Raw genomic sequence first — 21713 nt, forward strand, 5'->3', positions numbered from 1 at the left:
AGCTCTCTCTCTTTCTGCCATGTAAGGATGTGATGAGAAGTCTGCAGTCTGCAACCCAGAAGACTGACTCTCCCCAGTACTCAACCATGCTCACCCTCTGATCCCAGACGTCCAGCCTCCAGAACCATGGATTTAATAATTTAACAATTATAACAATTTAATAATAAATTGTTATTATTTATAAGCCACTCAGTCTACACCTGAACTGCAAGGACAACAGTGTTCTGGTCTGCTGTCACAGTGACACAAAGGCATGCTAAGGGGTCGCTTCCTCCAACCCAGGCCCATCCGTGACTGCTGTGAGCCAAGCTTCCCCACCCCACGGAAACCACCTGCCGTATCTACAGCATGAACAGGAAGTAACCGTGTGTGTGTGTGTGTGTGACCGACACTTAGGGATTGTGAATTACTAGTCTATCCCATCCTAAATGATACCAACCCTGTTTTGATAAAGGATACATCCTTGGTGAATTTCCACATTCCGGATACCCCTGTAATCCCTCTTCCTTTTATTTATCTAGTCCTGTTTTAAAATATAACTTCCTCCCTGTGTTTCCCAAATCATGTTTCTCTGTTCACAGAAACAAAGCCATGGGTCCAAGCTGTCCATTAAAGACTTTCCTCCACTCTTCAATTTGTTTAAAAATTCCACTTTCCAGCTAGAATCCTATCGTTCTGTCTTCATTTGCCCTTCTCCTATATACTTTTTTTTGTGTGTGCAAGTCATAGCCTAGACCAGAAGCAAATTTGTGGCTGTTAATTACACAAGCATTTCCTGGTGGGTGTAGAGTAGAGACCAAGGGAATCAAGTGAGACCTACGTGAGGTCTAACAGACTGGATCTCAGCAGAGGTTAGGAGTACCTGACCGTAAGAGACTCTTGACTCTAGGAAACAGACTGAGGGTGGCCGGAGAGGTGGGGGGTAGGAGGATGGGGTAACTGGGGGATGGGCATTAAGGAGGGCACGTGATGGAATGAGCACCGGGTGCTACATACAACTTACAAATCACTAAACTGTACCCCTGATACTAACACTACACTACATGTTAACTAAATTTAATTTTTTTAAATATTTATTTATGGGGGGGCGGAGCATGAGCAGGGGGAGGAGAAGAGAGAGTCGCAGCCTCTCCACCGAGCAGGGAGCCCAACGCAGCCCTTGATCCCAGGATCCTGAGATCAGGACCTGAGCCAAAGGCAGACACTTAACCGACTGAGCCACCCAGGTGCTCCAAATAAATTAAATTTGAATACAAAATGTTGTTAAAAAGGTGACGAATGCCTATTCATGAAGAGCCCTCCAGGGACTAGCAAGTTAGCAAAACCATGGAAAGTATGCCGTTTCTCTATGTTTTGTTGCCTGCCATCTTTCTAGTGCCTCGAAAATGTGTGGCACAGAGTAGATGCTAAATGAACATTAGCAGGGAGGGAAAAGGGAAGGAAAAAACAGGAGAAGGTCAAGAAGGAGAAACAAAGGAAGAAGGCAGGAAGTGCACAGAGGCAGAAGGTGTGAAGGCTTCCTGGGGACGAGAATAAAACAAAGGCCATAAGATACTTTTCTTAAACAGTTCTGGGAAAGTTCCACCATCATTAATTTCAGAGCATAAGAAGAATTTCTGTGCAGGTCAGCAGTTCTTCTAATGGCTTGGAAAATCTACGCTGGATCAAGGGCAAATGCTACCTATAGCAAAAGTACTAGGTATTTCCTTAAGAGCAACCAAGTGCCATTTCAACTGTTATGGTAGACTGAGTTGGGAAAGGTCAAGGCGAAGAGAAATAAGAGAAAATATGCTCATAGCAGTGGTGGGGCCAAGATGGGATGGGGGAGGGGGGGCCATCGAGGACTTGAGCCTGCCTCCAACCAGATAAAATCCATTATCCTCAAAAGTCAAGCCAAATAAGCAGTAACAAGATATCTTTGTTTTTATTAATTGACATCTTCTTGATCTTAAGAAAATATGACTACAAGCTGCTTACTTTTCTAAACAGCAATTTTATTGATCCGTAACACAACCTGAATGGCAGTGTTCTTTCTGCAAAAATCCAGCTTTAGGACAAACCCCATCAGCTCGACCAGGTTGCTCTAGGACTGAATTTTGGAGCAGACCTTGGCTAAGAGTGAATTATTTATTTCCAGCATCAGCACCAACAAATACAGGGGCCCCCGCTTCAGATGCCCACTGCCCCAGCTCCAACATGGGGGCTATTATTAGATGCTGATTTAGCCACTGGCTCGTGCATTTGTTGATTACAACACACAATATCAATTTTCACTTACCTATCTGGAGATGGGAGAAACCCAGTCTCCACTAAGACAAGTTTTGGTTCTAAGGATAAGAAATCCAAAATCGCACTGAGGGAAATTTCTTAAGGCTGGCACTCGGAAGCACAGGGTGGAAAGGAGGCTAGAGAGTGGCAAGGTTCCAGGCTTCCCTGTTTTGTTTCTCCCCCATGCACAGTTCCCAGTCCCATGATCACTTCTTGGTCCAAAACTGTTGCTGGAGCACCAGCTATTATAACCACATTCCAGCCATCGGGAAGGAATTAGATGGGGAGAGAGGAGACAAAGAAGCACCCACTAGCCTCTTTTTAAATACATTTCCCAGAAGTTATCACTTCCTCTTACAACTAATTAGACAAGAATTCAGGTTCATGGTCCCACTTAGGAGCAAGGGAACCTGGGAAATCTTGCCCTGTTTGGGGCTTCTATGTGCCACTCAACAATTAAAGGTCAATTACTAGGGAAGAAAGGGGAATAGCACTGAGGGATAATTGGTACTTCCACCCACTCCAATATGGTTTATGCCAGATTTTAATTTGTCTTACTCTGCCTCTTCTCAAGTGCTAAGAAAAATAATGAGATATATAAAGTTTTCTGAAACCATGAAACCGAACTCATTTACCTTTATAATTTTCTATTAATCTACTACCAGAATTCATTTTACATTTAATTCCAGCCTCTAACACTTTAATGCCATCTCTTTAGTCTTTACACATTAGTGGTCTCAGGCTTGTCAGACTTTTTCATCTCCTTTATGTTCATTTATTTTAACTTTTAGTGGTTCTTCTAGCCAATCCTTTATCCTTTTTATTACAAGAGCATGAAATTTCATAATCCCCTAGAGCTTTGTTAGTCAGCTGCTACAAGGTTCTTAACCTTCACTAATTTATTCCCTCATTTTGACTTTCAGATCTGAAGCATGCCTTAATATTTTGTTTTTGAATTCGAAAGTAACTTTTATTAAGTAGGTTTATTGCATTAATAGATTTTTATTTCAGTTTTTGCCATTATATTTAAGTTCTCTGCCAGTTATGCTGGTGATCGCTTTAATAACAATTTATAATGCTATGCAATATAATTTATATTATAATATAATAAAATGTACATAATATAATAAAGCAAAGAGTCATCTTATAAAACTTTACCTGGAAATTGCTTCAAAGAAGCATGCATTTTTTAACTCCCAAATACACCATTTTATTGATATTTATTATAATAGGAAATTCCTAAACAAGAATAGCTTCCCTTTTTAAGAAAAATAATAATAAAGACAGTGCCCCTGAAAATGCCACATAGGTTTTGATTTTTTATTTGCCTCATCCTTCCTTCTGTTTTGGCTTCTCAAAGGCAGTGAGAGCATTGTTTTTCCTTCATCATACAATTACATGAATGATCAATACGCAGCTGCGACCGTCTCTAATTCAGGTTACAACAGCAAGAACGATCGTGTTGGCATTAACTGAGATATATATGTGACAATAAAATAATACTAATAATTATAAAACACTCTCTCCTCATCCATTGAAAATCTGGCAGGGATTATAGAAAGACTGATCAAAATGCAAATGTTAGACATATATTTGCGCAGCAGCGAAAAGAAAAACCAAAGCATGAACTTGAGGACTTTAAACCTTTTGGGCTTTAAAGTGATACCAATGCAAGGAAAATAATAACAATAATAATAATAGTGGTCACCAGAGGGCTGCACTCTGATAGTATTTCTCTTCAGGCAAGAACCTAGAACTACATCGAGGAATATGCGTTCTGCAATGCCCCTCTCCCAGGCTCCCAAAAAAACCTCAGTGGTTTAAAGCAAGAACTTTTCATTTAGTTCCTAAGTCTACAAATTAGCGCTTGGGGTGGGGAGGTTCTGCTGATTCCAGCGAGGCCTATTTGATCTTGACTGGGATTCACAGGTGAGACCATACTGGTTTCTGAGTGGGATGCAGGGGTGGGGGGGGATGATGGGAGGGAGATGGGAGGAATGGGGAGGGTGGCTGGCTGGTTGCTGTGCGGGGGGGCCCCCAGTTCTGATCCACATGGTCTCTCACCCTCCAGGCCCCTGGCTCGGCCTCGCTCAAATGGCAGACTCAGTGGCTTAAAGCCTCTGCCTTCAGCTCAGGTCATGATCCCAGGATCCTGGGATCGAGCCCCACATCTGGCTCTCTGCTCAGCGGGGAGCCTGCTTCCTCCTCTCTCTCTCTGCCTGCCTCTCTGCCTACTTGTGATCTCTGTCTGCCAAAGAAATAAATAAAATCTTTTTTTTTTTTTTTTTAAATGGCAGCAAAGCTCGCATAGCAGCAAAACGTCAAGCCTGCTTGGGTAGTGCTTGTTGATGCCCTATTATCCAAAGCAGGTCAGGTTCCCAGCCCAACCACAAGTGGGGAGTGGGGAAACAGGCTTCTCTTCTTTATGGGCAGAGTGGACAACTGTGGGCATTTTATAATCATTTGATAAACACATCACACGCAGGGCATTCCTGATCTTTGCTATCATTTCTTGAATTCCCACAGCCCATTAAACATTCTATTCACTCCATGAGTGAGTATTCCTTTGTGCCATGCCCGGTTTTAGAAATACTGGACCAAACAAAAACTCGGACCTCCTGAAGCTTACATTCTGGTAGGGATATTTCCTAAACCAATATTTTTTAAGGTTCATTTATTTACTTCAGAGAGAGAGAAAGTAAGAGGGGTGAGGAGCAGAGGGAGAGGGAGACTCTCAAGCAGAGTCCTTGCTGAGCACAGAGCCCAGACCTCATCCCACTGAGACCATGACCTGAGCAGAAATCAAGAGTTCCATGCTTAACTGACTGCACCACCCAGGTGCCTCCCAAACCAGTATATTTTTAAATTTATTTTATTTTAGTTCTTTATTTGTTTGTTTCTACCATAGCCAGTGTCTCTTCCTCCTGGAGCCAGTAATAGACCTCCACAGGTTTCCCCATTCCATGTCCTTTCCCTTCTCTTCGGGCAATAGCCTCCTCCATTCTTTTTTTTTTTTTTTTAATTTTTTTATTTTTAATAAACATATAATGTATTTTTATCCCCAGGGGTACAGGTCTGTGAATCGCCAGGTTTACACACTTCACAGCACTCACCATAGCACATACCCTCCCCAATGTCCATAACCCCACAACCTTCTCCCAACCCCCCTCCCCCCAGCAACCCTCAGTTTGTTTTCTGAGATTAAGAGTCCCTTATGGTTTGTCTCCCTCCCAATCCCATCTTGTTTCATTTATTTTCATTTATTCTTCTCCTACCCCCCTAACCCCCCAAGTTGCATCCCCACTTCCTCATATCAGGGAGATCATATGATAGTTGTCTTTCTCCAATTGACTTATTTCACCAAGCATCATACCCTCTAGTTCCATCCATGTCATCGCAAATGGCAAGGTTTCATTTCTTTTGATGGCTGCATAGTATTCCATTGTGTATATATACCACATCTTCTTGATCCATTCATCTGTTGATGGACATCTAGGTTCTTTCCATAGTTTGGCTATTGTGGACATTGCTGCTATAAACATTCGGGTGCACGTGCCCCTTTGGATCACTACGTTTGTATCTTTAGGGTAAATACCCAATAGTGCAATTGCTGGGTCATAGGGCAGTTCTATTTTCAACATTTTGAGGAACCTCCATGCTGTTTTCCAGAGTGGCTGCACCAGCTTGCATTCCCACCAACAGTGTAGGAGAGTTCCCCTTTCTCCGCATCCTCGCCAGCATCTGTCATTTCCTGACTTGTTGATTTTAGCCATTCTGACTGGTGTGAGGTGATATCTCATTGTGGTTTTGATTTGTATTTCCCTGATGCCGAGTGATATGGAGCACTTTTTCATGTGTCTGTTGGCCATCTGGATGTCTTCTTTGCAGAAATGTCTGTTCATGTCCTCTGCCCATTTCTTGATTGGATTATTTGTTCTTTGGGTGTTGAGTTTGCTAAGTTCTTTATAGATTCTGGACACTAGTCCTTTATCTGATGTGTCATTTGCAAATATCTTCTCCCATTCTGTCAGTTGTCTTTTGATTTTGTTAACTGTTTCCTTTGCTGTGCAAAAGCTTTTGATCTTGATGAAATCCCAATAGTTCATTTTTGCCCTTGCTTCCCTTGCCTTTGGCATTGTTCCTGGGAAGATATTGCTGCGGCTGAGGTCGAAGAGGTTGCTGCCTGTGTTCTCCTCAAGGATTTTGATGGATTCCTTTTGCACATTGAGGTCCTTTATCCATTTTGAGTTTATTTTTGTGTGTGGTGTAAGGAAATGGTCCAATTTCATTTTTCTGCATGTGGCTGTCCAATTTTCCCAACACCATTTATTGAAGAGGCTGTCTTTTTTCCATTGGACATTCTTTCCTGCTTTGTCGAAGATTAGTTGACCATAGAGTTGAGGGTCTATTTCTGGGCTCTCCATTCTGTTCCATTGATCTATGTGTCTGTTTTTGTGCCAGTACCATGCTGTCTTGATGATGACAGCTTTGTAATAGAGCTGGAAGTCCGGAATTGTGATGCCACCAACGTTGGCTTTCTTTTTCAGTATCCCTTTGGCTATTCGAGGTCTTTTCTGGTTCCATATAAATTTTAGAATTATTTGTTCCATTTCTTTGAAAAAGATGGATGGTACTTTGATAGGAATTGCATTAAATGTGTAGATTGCTTTAGGTAGCATAGACATTTTCACAATATTTATTCTTCCAATCCAGGAGCATGGAACATTTTTCCATTTCTTTGTGTCTTCCTCAATTTCTTTCATGAGTACTTTATAGTTTTCTGAGTATAGATTCTGTGCCTCTTTGGTTAGGTTTATTCCTAGGTATCTTATGGTTTGGGGTGCAATTGTAAATGGGATGGACTCCTTAATTTCTCTTTTTTCTGTCTTGCTGTTGGTGTAGAGAAATGCAACTGATTTCTGTGCATTGATTTTATATCCTGACACTTTACTGAATTCCTGTATAAGTTCTAGCAGTTTTGGAGTGGAGTCTTTTGGGTTTTCCACATATAGTATCATATCATCTGTGAAGAGTGATAATTTGACTTCTTCTTTGCCGATTTGGATGCCTTTAATTTCCTTTTGTTGTCTGATTGCTGAGGCTAGGACCTCTAGTACTATGTTGAATAGCAGGGGTGATAATGGACATCCTTGCCGTGTTCCTGACCTTAGCGGAAAAGCTTTCAGTTTTTCTCCATTGAGAATGATATTTGTGGTGGGTTTTTCATAGATGGCTTTGATGATATTGAGGTATGTGCCCTCTATCCCTACACTTTGAAGAGTTTTGATCAGGAAGGGATGCTGTACTTTGTCAAATGCTTTTTCAGCATCTATTGAGAGTATCATATGTTCTTGTTCTTTCTTTTATTGATGTGTTGTATCACATTGACTGATTTGCGGATGTTGAACCAACCTTGCAGCCCTGGAATAAATCCCACTTGGTCGTGGTGAATAATCCTTTTAATGTACTGTTGAATCCTATTGGCTAGTATTTTGGTGAGTATTTTCGCATCTGTGTTCATCAAGGATATTGGTCTATAGCTCTCTTTTTTGATGGGATCCTTGTCTGGTTTGGGGATCAAGGTGATGCTGGCCTCATAAAATGAGTTTGGAAGTTTTCCTTCCATTTCTATTTTTTGGAACAGTTTCAGGAGAATAGGAATTAGTTCTTCTTTAAATGTTTGGTAGAATTCCCCTGGGAAGCCGTCTGGCCCTGGGCTTTTGTTTGTTTGGAGATTTTTAATGACTGTTTCAATCTCCTTACTGGTTATGGGTCTGTTCAGGCTTTCTATTTCTTCCTGGTTCAATTGTGGTAGTTTATATGTTTCTAGGAATGCATCCATTTCTTTCAGATTGTCAAATTTATTGGCGTAGAGTTGCTCATAGTATGTTCTTATAATAGTTTGTATTTCTTTGGTGTTAGTTGTGATCTCTCCTCTTTCATTCATGATTTTATTTATTTGGGTCCTTTCTCTTTTCTTTTTGATAAGTCGGGCCAGGGGTTTATCAATTTTATTAATTCTTTCAAAGAACCAGCTCCTAGTTTCGTTGATTTGTTCTATTGTTTTTTTGGTTTCTATTTCATTGATTTCTGCTCTGATCTTTATGATTTCTCTTCTCCTGCTGGGCTTAGGGTTTCTTTCTTGTTCTTTCTCCAGCTCCTTTAGGTGTAGGGTTAGGTTGTGTACCTGAGACCTTTCTTGTTTCTTGAGAATACCACATCTTCTTGATCCATTCATCTGTTGATGGACATCTAGGTTCTTTCCATAGTTTGGCTATTGTGGACATTGCTGCTATAAACATTCCAGTGCACGTGCCCCTTCGGATCACTACGTTTCTATCTTTATGGTAAATACCCAGTAGTGCAATTGCTGGGTCATAGGGTAGTTCTATTTTCAACATTTTGAGGAACCTCCATGCTGTTTTCCAGAGTGGTTGCACCAGCTTGCATTTCCCACCAACAGTGTAGGAGGGTTCCCCTTTCTCTGCATCCTTGCCAGCAACTGTCATTTCCTGACTTGTTAATTTTAGCCATTCTGACTGGTGTGAGGTGGTATCTCATTGTGGTTTTGATTTGTATTTCCCTGATGCCGAGTGATGTGGAGCATTTTTTCATGTGTCTGTTGGCCATCTGGATGTCTTCTTTGCAGAAATGTTGGTTCATGTCTTCTGCCCATTTCTTGATTGGATTATTTGTTCTTTGGGTGTTGAGTTTGCTAAGTTCTTTATAGATTTTGGACACTAGTCCTTTATCTGATATGTCATTTGCAAATATCTTCTCCCATTCTGTCAGTTGTCTTTTGGTTTTGTTAATTGTTTCCTTTGCTGTGCAAAGGATCTTGATGAAATCCCAATAGTTCATCTTTGCCCTTGCTTCCCTTGTCTTTGGTGATGTTCCTAGGAAGAAGGTGCTGTGGCTGAGGTTGAAGAGGTTGCTGCCTATGTTCTCCTCAAGGATTTTGATGGATTCCTTTCTCACATTGGGTCCTTCATCTATTTTGAGTCTATTTTTGTGTGTGGTGTAGGAAATGGTCCAATTTCATTTTTCTGCATGTGGCTGTCCAATTTTCCCAACACCATTTATTGAAGAGGCTGTCTTTTTTCCATTGGACATTCTTTCCTGCTTTGTCGAAGATTAGTTGACCATAGAGTTGAGGGTCTATTTCTGGGCTCTCCATTCTGTTCCATTGATCTATGTGTCTGTTTTTGTGCCAGTACCATGCTGTCTTGATGATGACAGCTTTGTAATAGAGCTTGAAGTCTGGAATTGTGATGTCACCAACTTTGGCTTTCTTCTTCAATATTCCTTTGGCTATTCGAGGTCTTTTCTGGTTCCATATAAATTTTAGAATTATTTGTTCCATTTCTTTGAAAAAAATGGATGGTATTTTGATAGGAATTGCATTAAATGTGTAGATTGCTTTAGGTAGCATAGACATTTTCACAATATTTGTTCTTCCAATCCAGGAGCATGGAACATTTTTCCATTTCTTTGTGTCTTCCTCAATTTCTTTCATGAGTACTTTATAGTTTTCTGAGTACAGATTCTTAGCCTCTTTGCTTAGGTTTATTCCTAGGTATCTTATAGTTTTGGGTGCAATTGTAAATGGGATGGACTCCTTAATTTCTCTTTCTTCTGTCTTGTTGTTGGTGTAGAGAAATGCAACTGATTTCTGTACATTGATTTTATATCCTGACACTTTACTGAATTCCTGTACAAGTTCTAGCAGTTTTGAAGTGGAGTCTGTTGGGTTTTCCACATATAGTATCATATCATCTGTGAAGAGTGATAGTTTGACTTCTTCTTTGCCGATTTGGATGCCTTTATTTTCCTTTTGTTGTCTGATTGCTGCCTCCTCCCATTCTTTTTGAGAACCTCCCTTTCTGCCTCCCAGGGCAGTGGGCGGGGTGGGGGGTTGTTTGCCAAACTTGAAGGCTCTCTTGCCACATCTGTGAGAGGGAGATCCAGTCTGGCCAATCAAATACCTCATCCTCGACAAAGTGATTAGTCCAGGGTTGGCCAGTTGAGCCAGGCAGGACCATAGAGAGACATTCTCAGGAAGAGAAAGGAAGCTGCTGGAGAAAATCTAGCCTTTACCCATAGATACAATGTGAGTTAGCGATGCCAATAATCTTAGATACCTCATGAGAATAAGTCCACAAAAGGAAGGAAAGAAGGAAGGAAGGAAAGGAAGGAAAAAAAGGGAAGAAAGGAATGAGAAAAAATAAAGAGAGAAAGAATTCTGGTGATGTCATTTGACCTCATGGAAACAACCATGCCTAAAGCCATTTCCACCCCTCTCCTTGGATTTATAAAAAAAAATGCTTGTCAAGCATGAGTTGGGTTTTTGTCATCCACACCAAATGAGTTGTAAGTGATACAATCTTCCAGAATTTAATACTGCCCTCCCAACCTCCCAAAGCCAGCTAGAGCCAGCTAGATGCACTATTTACAGAACACTATGAAATACATACACACACACACACACACACACACATACACACACAATTCTACCATACAAACAAAGAGCAGATTTGGTAGAAAATAACTGTTTGATACAACTACATTGTAACACCATAAACATAACTTTTCTTTTTAAAAAATTTATTAATCTAAATAAGGACTACAATTTCCAATTTTTTAAATAATCATTTAATTCTTGTTCATCCATGGGGTCTCTTATAGCTAGTACTCATAGATAGGCTCAAGAAAGATTTACAGGAAGGAAAATAAAATTGAACAAAATTGTATCTGGTGGGTCATTTTTTCCTACAAAGTCAAAAAGATTAGCTTCTCCCCAGGTCATAGAAAATTCCAAAACCCTTTGGACCATCGACTGAAACTTTTTTCTAAAGTAATACTAGAGATATTAAAATAACCATCCTAAAATCTACTCTTCTCTAGCTCCCTTGCCAAGGAACACCCAGCCATTTGAAGCATATTCCCCAATTACCTGACCCAGCCTTTCTCAAAGGTATCCTATGATACACACACACAAACACACACACACACATGCACACAAACACATGTTAAAGACTCTGGAAAGGAACTTACTGAAATTTGTGTGAACTAACATTTCCCAAACTTTTTTTTTAGCTTGTCACTCTTGTTAATATTCATAAAACCAGTTGTCCATATGTTATGCCCGAGTTTTCACATCTGAGAGACCACCAAGGAGCCAAGCACCAATGCAATCACACCAGGATTTATTTGACAAGCTTAAGCTTGGGCCCAAGTATACCCGACAAAGTGGAGTAGGGACTTGGACACCAAGCCAGATTACAGTCCGAGTTTTTAAAGGCAGAGTAGGGTGAGGTGGTGGGTGAGGACAAAGGGGGTTATGGATGATGTAAGTCTCTAAGGAATTTTGGAAGCAAGGTCTCCAGGACCTTGAGGGGCTAGTTGTTGTTTGAGGAAAAGGTTATTCATTACCAATAATAAAAATCTTGGGGCGCCTGGGTGGCTCAGTGGGTTAAGCCGCTGCCTTCGGCTCAGGTCATGATCTCAGGGTCCTGGGATCGAGTCCCGCATCGGGCTCTCTGCTCAGCAGGGAGCCTGTTTCCTCCTCTCTCTCTCTCTGCCTGCCTCTCTGCCTACTTGTGATCTCTCTCTGTCAAATAAATAAATAAAATCTTTAAAAAAAATAATAAAAATCTTCTTGTGAGACCCTTTAGATGTATATCAGTGGGTCATTTACTTGGGAATGATTCTGGACACTATATTGGAGGTTTAGAGATAAAGTTTCCTAAAGGAATTGTTCAAGTAGACTTATGGGATTCTGGTCAGACCTGTTAGGGTAGGAAGTGGGTCAGGCTAGGATTGTCCTTAGCAAAATCTCAAGGTGAGGGCAGTTAAGTCCCCAGGGGAGAGCCTCTCTGTTTCAAGGGCTTGTCAATAGGTGAGGAATTTTAATGATTTTCTTCTCCCTTTGTTTCCCACATCAGCTAAACTTGAGGTGGGATGGCCTTAATTTTCTCAGCCTCCACATTTCCCCCTGAACCATTTTGACCCTTAAATCTTTAAGGTTGTTGAAGGTGGAAGGTCTCATCTTCTGTAACTTCTTCCTGCTGAGTAGGGGCGTAGAGCTGTCCCTACCTACTTGGGTCAACATTGATCAGTTAAGGAATGTGTAGGGGAGTTAGGAAAGACAGAGGCAGCTGAATCCAGGGGTTAAAATCAATCATTAAAGGAGAGAGAGACTGTTTAAAGTGCTAACCTGAGTAGGTCAGAACCCAAGAAATATTTTGTGATAATCTGGAACATCAAGATGGCTACACTTATGTCAGGGCTAGACTCGGGGTGGGTACAGCCTTGTTTTTCTTGGCCTCCACACATAGAGTAAATACTAGTCTACTACGTAAATTGGAGTCAGCAGACTTTTCCTGTAAGCAGCCAAAGAAAAAATAGTGTAGGCTTTGCAGGCCATGCAATGTCTGTCACACCTACTCAGCTTGGTCACTGTATTGGGAAAGCAGCCATAGATTATATGGAAACCATGGGCATGGCTATGTTCCAATAAAAGTTGATACAAACATGGAGGACCAGATTGGGCCCGTGGGACATAGTTTGTTGGCCTCTGTCTAGCCAGACAGGAGATATCAAGCCTAGAAGAGGAGAGTAAATAAGACCAGGGACTTAGAATCAATGTTGAGGTCCTACCTCCATGTACAGGTTGCATGGCCTTGAACCACTCACTGACCTTCTCGAAGCCCTTTTCCAAACTATAAAGTGAAGCATGTACTTTCAGACCTCTATTGAGTTTATATTTCTACATGATTTCTCCAAGGGGATGATGTGCAAATATATGTATATGCAATTTTTAAAAGTGGTCAGTTCAACACGTGGGCCAGCCCTAAGGTGAGACAGTGAAAATATTCATAAACCGAAGTCAGGCAGCAAACAGAGCCCTCCGTTCCAAGGATGGGAGATTTAGAAACTAAGCCTCCGGGGAATTCATGAAGTTTGGGGAGACACTTGCAGTGTATGAAGGGAGGTTTGGGTCTATCTAGCCAACCCTCAAGGGCCAGAGAGACCTGGTTGACATCTTGTTTCCACAAAACTACCAGAAACTACATTTGGACTCATGTTGAGTCTACAGAGATGCAGAACCCTGCCATCCAACTTGCTCACAAACACCTATTTTTGCTAATCAGTCTTCCCCTGGAGCCCCAGGTGAGCAAGTAGACCAGCAGAAGGTTCTGTTTGCCTTGTCTTGGTAGGACAAAATGAAGATGAAGCCACACAGAGTGCTGGGTTACAATCTGTGCTTTGGTTCTAAATGACTGGACTTTTTTTTACCCAAATGTTTGCTTTCAGAAAGTTTTCTTTACACTCATACTGGCAGAAATATATTTTTATTTCACCACACTAACTGTGTTCATAATTTCGATTTTTACTGCATAATGTAGCGAGATCTTTTCCATTCATTCTATTTTTTTTTAACATGAGGAAATGACAGAAGAAAAGAGATAAAATGCTCAAATCCCTCCAGAGTTCCCCTTTTGCTCCATAGGGACCTAACATTTATCATGATTAATTTTTTTCTTAAAAAAAAAAAAAAAGAAATGAATATTTCTTTGTCAGGTAGAAGCTTTTAGTCATCCTGACACCAGGATTTCACACAGCAAAAATATTACTAATACTATTTTCCCTCTGAAGTGCATTTGTTATCAATATGCACTTAAACTGGTGATCAAGTCTGCTAGGAGAGACACCTGCTCTGCATTTTCTATCTGTTTAATACCTTAGGGATACATCACTTAATAATTTAGTGCTAAACCATTTAGCATTTTAGCCCATCATCGCTTATATTACACACAGGATTTCAGTAATGTCTGATAAAATTATGTGTTAGCTGCCTTATGTGTGTGTAAAACTTAATAAGTCTTCTTTACCCCCTCAAGTTTAATAACTGATTTTCTTACATTTATGGATGTGAAATTTTATTGCTCATGGATATAGTTTGAACCTAAATCTTCATATCTTATAAATTGATTTTTAGTTTCCTTTTTGACCTTATGAATTTCAATCAGACATTGACCTCTTGTTGGTCATGAATCTGACTGATTTAATGCCTTATAACAATAATAGTGGAGAAAAGCATTATCATAAGAGCCCACAGGGTTTGCAGAAACCCATAACTAGATCTTGGAGGCCTCAAGCAATAATAATTCTTGACCTAAGACCATTCTCCAAAGCTGGCATTCGTTACTGTTCTAGGATGGCCCACCCTTGTTGCAGCTTAACTAGGGTGAGCAATGGCAACTTCTCCAAAGGAGGTTGGCTAAAATGGTTTCATAGAGACAGGCTTGAACATAAACCAGTAATAGGAAAGTTGCAAAAAACTAAATTGTATCTCAATTTTATCATGATTGGAAAGAAAAGGGAAACAATATATTGGAACTGTCTATTGGGGTGGAGGGAGGCGTTGTAAAGATTTTAACTTGATTTTAAAAAAATGAAAAATTAATATTAATTGTCTTAACAGACTGTATTGTTACTACTCTGTCTCATATTGTGACTGCCGAGTCTTTAGTCTAAATGCAAGAGTTGAAGGATCGTTCCTTTGTTTCCCTGGCTATGCTAATTTAATCTAATTGGTTTACTGAATAACTGGGTGTTGATGTTCATTATTCCTTATTAAGAAAGACTCTTAAACCCAAAACAAAAGCAGCTCTTCTTCTTTTGTTCTCCCTTTTTATTATGAACACAGGGGTCCAACTTTTTCCTGCGTGGCGATCAACACTTCTCAAAAGATAAAACACCTAAGATGTGGCTTACCCAAGAGCTTCGCTCCATGATTCATTCTCTCAAAAATCTAAAAATCCTCCAAATTGCTACAACAGAACACTGGCAGCAGAATGCTGACTAAAACAGAAAATTACTTGGGGAGAATAAATCTTTTCTGCCGAGAGAACTTAAGTAGATGCCCTATTTTACACTCTTGCTTTGTAGGTAGCTGCTTAAAAAGAAAAGGCAAGCAGACCTTCCACTGTCTTACTCTGAATGAGCCCCACCTTGAATCCTATATGGAGTTCGACTATTGGGATTTCAAAGTACCCAAGACACTCACACTCACACCCCATTTCACGCACCATAATACGAGAGCCTCAGAACTACGGTCCTGGATTCTGTTCACCCATATTTCTAATTCTCCTTCCAACCACAGGACTGGATTCCACTTGCCTATCCATGTGGCTGCTCTGGTCAATGAAATGTGAACAAATGCACCTAAAAGTCAATGCCCAATCACTTCCCCAATGTCCTCTTCTACCTGGATTTCACATGAGCAAAAAGTTCATATTTAATCCCATGAGACCTTGGCGTTGAAGCCTTCTGTGACCTGCTACACCTAACCCTTTCTCCAATCTTCATTTTTGGGAGAAGACAGCCTCTGCATAAGGGAAGTAGGGAGAGGGATAGATGACATCGAGGTAGAAATGACTGCCTGATCCCAAACAGCCACCCTACCGGTGACGTATCTTTAAGCTAAAACATTGTTATGAAAGGATCCTACTGAAGTAAAATGCGAAGATAAATAATAATAATAGATAATATATATAATATATATTGTATATATCATATATAACCTATAAGAAATATTATATAATATATAAATAATAAATATATAATAATACTAAATTTAAAATAATAAAAATAAACAAATATTTACAATCAGTAGTCATTAACCTATCAGAGTGCATTGAGAAATCTTTTCACCTGAAAGGGTTGGGGCCCGAGGGTAAAAAGAGCAAAGGAAGGTCATCAGTTCAGAAGCTGAGGAACCATATTGTTAAGAAAACCAAAGGAAATCATAAGGAAAGCAAGACGGGATGGAAACAAAGAAAGGTGCTGTAGTCCACTTTTCATCCACCTAACTTTTGAACTGTTTTCCAGTATCCTCTGTGGTGAACACAGGCTTAAGAGTTACAATACTGCTCCTAAAAGAGCCCGAGCGGCCAATGGCTCATTTATCCCTTGAACAAATGTTTTTGTACGACTGAGGGCTGCACATTTTCACACCACACTGTCAGGGTCTGTCACACCGATGCTGGCCTCCAGCCTCCTACTATGGAAACACGTCAGGTCGAGCAGTTCACTCCCGAGAGTTAATAGCAACATGGAGCCTCATCCCAGGGTGTCTGGAATGATATGACTGAGCGTCCCACACCTGGTCAGCCTTCACTGCGATCTGGCGGACCAAGAAACTCCAGGGTGACCCCGCTCCTCCAGCAGGAACTCAGATTAGGGGGGGAAACAACCCCAGGAGAAGAAACTGTTATTTCTAGGAAGGGGGATGGCCACAGCCCCCAGAAACTGCGAATGCCACGCTAGCCTCAAAACCACGAACACCAATACTGATAAAAAATGATTTCTTACTCCTACGTTTAACTTACTTTTTAATTGTCTAAATTTTCCAGAAACACACCCTGCCTTTGACATTACATAAAAACACAAAATTACAGTATCCTCTTTCCGCCCCGATTGTATTCATCACTAAGACTATATTCTAAGCTTAAATAAAAACCAAAAATCTCAAAATCAGAGACAGTCAAATCAGCGTCTTGACATCTTGAAATCTGACCATCTGTTCCAAAGTTATGTGACTGCCTCTGGCAATAATATCCTGCATGGGCAGGGGGGTGGGGGGGGAGGCTGGAGGCAGGAGATTCAGTGACTTTTCTAAACTACATCGAATTATTTGCAGAAGATGGGACACAAATTATGAATAAGTCAATATTTGTTTCTCCTGGTCATTTAAGAGCCTTTCCTTGTTCTGTTTTCTAGGGTTCATCGGAAATAGGTTCTGCAGAGGAAGTCTCATGGTGTTTGGGATCTTTTCTTTTGTTTCTTCATTTCCTTTCCTGTTAAGCTGTATTACTCATGATAGCAGAGTGCTACCTGGTGATATAAATCTGCCCCCTCTGTCCTGCAGTTATTGTCTATCAACATGAATAAGCCTGCTTGGCATTAGGGTTTGGAAATTTAATTATAGGCGAGTCAATCCCTCTAGTTAAGGTAAACCAGAGCGGTGTATTCATACCCAAAGGAATGCACAGCCAGGACATCTCCCTCGGCGACAGCTAAGCAACCTCAAAGTGGGAAGGAAAACATTTTCCAAAGTGCATTTATATGGTCCATGAAGCCAGCCGGTTTTCTTAAATATAAAAACATCCACTTTTTAAACATCTTGCCTTATCACAGTTGAGACCGCTAACAGTTAATTCTCACTGATGCTGTTAACATAACTAAAGAGAAAAACTCATTTCCTTCATAGCTTCCTCTACCACAGGGTCATAATCTTAAATGGAACTCAAATCGCTAAGAGATTCTCTCTTAAAATAGAGAAAGTACAGAAATAGATGACAGTGAGAATAGGACCAGTTAATCTCGAACGCCACGTCCATGGTTCCCAGAATACTTTACATTTATCCCAGGTTAATAGTAATAAATAACATTCAGTGCCTGTTATGAACTTTAAATGGCTAGGCCCTTGCTAGACATTACCTTTTTTAATCCATACAACTCTAAGAGCTAGGCATTCTCCCACTCATTTTACAGATATCACAACTGAGATTCAATTAAATAATTTGCCAATTACAATTCACTAGTTTCTCCAAATGTAAATTAAAAAACCTACAAAACTCTCATAACTTAAAAAAACACACATTTCATACATGCGCTGTATAAACATTCTCTCTCCTACTCCCTGTGACATGTGTACCTCAGTTTAGAAAACTCAGGGGAAAGGAGACGTTTGCTGAACACCTCAACATGCCAAGCCCTGCATTTGTGCTTTCCAGATTGTCTCTTTCTTGGATCTGCACAAACACAATCAGGCTGTGTTTCTACAACCAAGGCAGAGCTGGGACTTGAGCTCAGGTCTCTCTGAGAAGGGCATATGGCTCTGAACCTGGCTATGTAAGCTACAGTCTCAGCCCTACCACTCACTAGCCGGGTGGCCTTAGACAAATCAGGAAATGAACCTGTTCACGTTTCTCACAGTACTAGATAACACCGTGTGCTGCTGCTCTTGCCCTGAAAATCCCATGAGATCAAGTGCACGGAGGTAGTGTCTGATGCAGAGCAAGTGCTTCTGGGAGCTAGTCTCCGGGAGAGATACCCAGCGGTGCCAGGATCCCGAGTCACTAGGAGGGGCAGGTGTGTTGTGGAAGTAATTGTGTGAGATTTCTGAAACCGGTCGCAAAAGGCTCTGTAGCTTCTGCCTTCATCTCAGCTCACTCTGGGCAAAGCCATCCATCATGCAGTGGAGACACTCAGGCAGACTTCTGGAAGGGCCAGAGGGAGGAGAGCTCATGAGTCAGCACCACTTTCCACTTCTTGGAAGCGGACCCTTGTGTCCACTAGCATCAGGCCTTCGGGCTGCAGTCTCTGGAGGGATCTCAAGCCACACTGGCCTGTTACACCACTTCTGAATTCCCCACCCGAAGAAACCGTGAGATAATAAATGGTTATTGTGATTTTTTTTTTAAGATTTTATTTATTTATCAGAGAGAGAGAGGGGGAGAGAGCAAGCACAGGCAGACAGAATGGCAGGCAGAGGCAGAGGGAGAAGCAGGCTCCCTGCCGAGCAAGAAGCCCGATGTGGGACTCGATCCCAGGACGCTGGGATCATGACCTGAGCTGAAGGCAGCTGCTTAACCAACTGAGCCACCCAGGCGTCCCGGTTATTGTGATTTTTAAGCTAAGGTCTGGAGCAGTTTGGTCTGCAGCTGGAGATCATTCATCCAGCGCTCCAAAAACCTTCAGCTCTCAGCAGAAACCGAAGTTCATGGTCATTCTGCTTCACCAAGGAACCTCCTTCCACAAAGGAAAGACTGATGACTTTTGCAATACATTTCAAGCCGTCTCGCACAGGCTGGGAGATACGCGTCAGGAGCCAAGGTTTTTAGGGAGAGGGGCTCTGGAGGGCCCTACTCAGGTGACCACAGGCCTCATTCACACACATGCAGGATCATCGATGGAGAAGTTCAGAACCCCCTTACCACCACCACCAGCCGGGACACTTGTCCTAACACGATCACAGATCAGGAGGCTACTTTGCATTTTCAATACCCATTTGCTCAGACCCCAGATATGCCGCCATCTGTCCCCACGGTTCCCGCTGTTTATTGTCTTGTTCTTTTTCCACTGATTCCTCCCAGCAACATGAAACAAGGAAAGAGACACACGCAAAGCAATATTTCTCCTAAAGAATCCTGTTTTCCTGTATGGTGTATCTTTCCCATCGGAGGCACGCGGGGAGCGGGAATGGGCTTAATATTTTTGTATTAACAAGGCTCACAGTAGAAACATCCCTCTGCAGCCCTCACAGTCACAGCAAAATAAATCACCGTCTTATCAACCCATCAAAGCACGCCAGGTTCCGTCGTCCTGCACAACACTCCTCATCTATTGTTCCAGAAAAAGTTTCAGAACTACCATGAGAGTCCCTAGCTTTTCTCCCCCAGGTTCTAAAGATGAATAGATCGACTTCTCTGCTGTTCTGCTCTGAGGGTAAGGATACCTCTGTGAACAAGTGGTCAAAATCCTGACATCCTGACACCCTCTTGACAGCATTTCCCGTTTCAGCACTTCCGGGATCACAACTGGGCACGGCCATGTTGGCACTGACTGAGGAACACGACGGTTTTGCGTCAAGCACTAACCTAACACTGACTTTAGACCCTGGTGCACATGTTCGGTGTCATCTCACGAGGTAGAAGTTCAGAAGAGCGATACCAGGGGCAAAGGAAGAAAGGGAACAGAGCAGGAAATGCCAATGGAGGCACCAGGGGGCCGCCATTGTTGTTTAAAGACCAGACCACAATTTGAAGCAAATTGAAGCAATTTGCGAAGCAAATCCATGTTGAGCACCTGTAGTGTGCCAGGCTCGGTGCTGGGTGGTTTCTGCCTGCGTTATCATCCCCTCAGTCCTCAGAGCAAACCAATCTATTAGCACATGGTATGTTCACAGGACGGCAGAAACCAGAGGGCAAAAAACTGCTGCCTATTTGCAGATAAATTGTGTTGGAATAGGGTCATGCTATGGACTGAGCCGTGTTCCCCCGAACTTTTCCGCTGTGGTCCTAACCCCGACTCTGACTGCATCAGGGGAAAATACATTCAGGAGGTAATTAAGGTTAAATGAAGTCCTCAGAGCAGGGCCCTGATCTGACAGGACTGTGGCCCTGTGAGAAGAAGAGAGGTCTTTCCCTCTCTGTCTTTCTCTGCCCCTAATGCCCGTCCTCCATGTGAGGGCCCAGTGAGAAGGCCCTCACAAGCAAGTCAGGAAGAGGGCACTCACCAGAACCTGACCACGCTGGCTCTCTGACCTCACACTCCCAGCCCCCACAGCTATGAGAAAATTAATTCCTATTGTTTAAACCCCGTTCCCCATTCTATGGTATTTTGTTATGGCAGCCTGAGCTGACTAATACAGCCCCCAAACCTAAAATATTTACTATGTAGCCCTTTCAGAGGAGGTTTGAAGACCTTAGAGATGTTCAAAGCCAGACAGAAAACCCCAAGAACCTTTTACCCACTGTCTACTCACCACAGGGAGACACGTGTGTTTCTCCAATAGGATGGTTTGGTTTGAAGGCCCAGATAGGTGCTTATGCGTTTTCCTTCTGCTTCTGTCTTTAGTCCAAAGCAGTTCCAAAAATTTGGCCTGCAAAGTTGGAATCAGATTTCACACTGAAACCCTTGGTGCCTTCCCAGACTCCTCTTTCTCTCTCAAACTCTGACCACACAAACCACCTGCAGCCAAGCCCCTCTTTGAAGTCAGTCCAGAATCCAAACCCTCTCCCACAATCGCTGCCACATTCCATTTCCACCTGGGCTCCCACCTCACCCTTGACCTTCTCAGTGGGTGCTTCACAGGAAGCTGGTCTTTTCTGTCAAACCAGAAGTCAGACTCTTCCCCTGTTCTTCTTAAGACCTTCCACAGCTCTCAGGTCATGCTCCAAGTGAGAATTCAGTGCCTGGCCCGACCTGCCTCCTCAACTCCCCTTGTCAAATTCAGCCATTTCTCCCTCATACTCACTCTACTGACCTTCTACTGTCCCATAGACATGGGAGGCACCTGTCTTCTGTGAGAATGTTTGTCCCTCATGTGCCTCATGGCTCTCTCATCACGGCATCAAGTCTCCATCACTTCTGTGACTTCTCCCACAAGGACCCTGTTTACAGCCACAGACTCTCCAAAAAAGCCCATCATCCTGAACTGATGAGGAAATGGGAGCGACTCGTCCAAGCTCTCAAACTCTCACCTATGAAATGAGAAAGCAGACAATGATAACACAGGGTTACTTTGGGAAAGAAACAAGATAATGCATGCACAGACATTCTGTCAGCTCGAAATCTCTAAACCAGGGATTGGCAAATGTCTTCTGCAAAGGGCCAGATAGTAAATATTTTAGGTTTCGAGGACCATACAGTTT

Source organism: Mustela erminea, chromosome 7 (assembly GCF_009829155.1).
Source record: "Mustela erminea isolate mMusErm1 chromosome 7, mMusErm1.Pri, whole genome shotgun sequence".
Lineage (NCBI taxonomy): Eukaryota > Metazoa > Chordata > Mammalia > Carnivora > Mustelidae > Mustela > Mustela erminea.